Source organism: Rhagoletis zephyria, unplaced genomic scaffold (assembly GCF_001687245.7).
Source record: "Rhagoletis zephyria isolate East Lansing unplaced genomic scaffold, Rhagoletis_zephyria_1.1 Rzeph_scaffold_00303, whole genome shotgun sequence".
NCBI classification, from domain to species: Eukaryota; Metazoa; Arthropoda; class Insecta; order Diptera; family Tephritidae; genus Rhagoletis; species Rhagoletis zephyria.
In genome coordinates this window covers 327,721-328,313 of record NW_016157387.1, presented here as the reverse complement: position 1 = coordinate 328,313, position 593 = coordinate 327,721, and positions in this window count along the sequence as shown.

The window sequence follows — 593 nt, the reverse complement described above, 5'->3', positions numbered from 1 at the left end:
GAAATTTTTCATTCTGAACTTCAAATATACTTTTTCAAAGTTAATTATATTTAGAAATTAATTATACTTTTAATATGTTCGTCTGCCGGCATAAGAACCTGGGCCCTCATGAAAGCTTACAAATAGTCGCATGCTTCTCTGCACACTCAGATACTGTCGAATACGTATAATACGTTTTCAAATGTTCAGTTTGAGCAAATATTTTAAAATTGTTGTTTTCAAATAACGTGATATTTTTCGGTAGTTTTCGGATACGAATATTATATTAAATATTAAAATTTTACCAAAATTGGAAAATACAAGGGTTCACAAGCACGAAATGGCAATACCGCTCAACAATATTTGTATATTTGTCACTGGCATTTGTCATCAAGTGGCAAATCAGATATTTGGTCATTTGCGTAATTTTTATTTGGCTTATGTAGCAGCATTGCGTTCACACGATTTGGCCACCAGGGTTGTTTTTCATTTGCCACAAGAAGGCAAATATTTGGCTTTTCTCATAAATGACAAATGTAATTTAGCGTTCACATGATTTGTCTATGAATTTGACAAATTTTTAGCCAAATGTACAAATCGTGTGATCCCAGCTT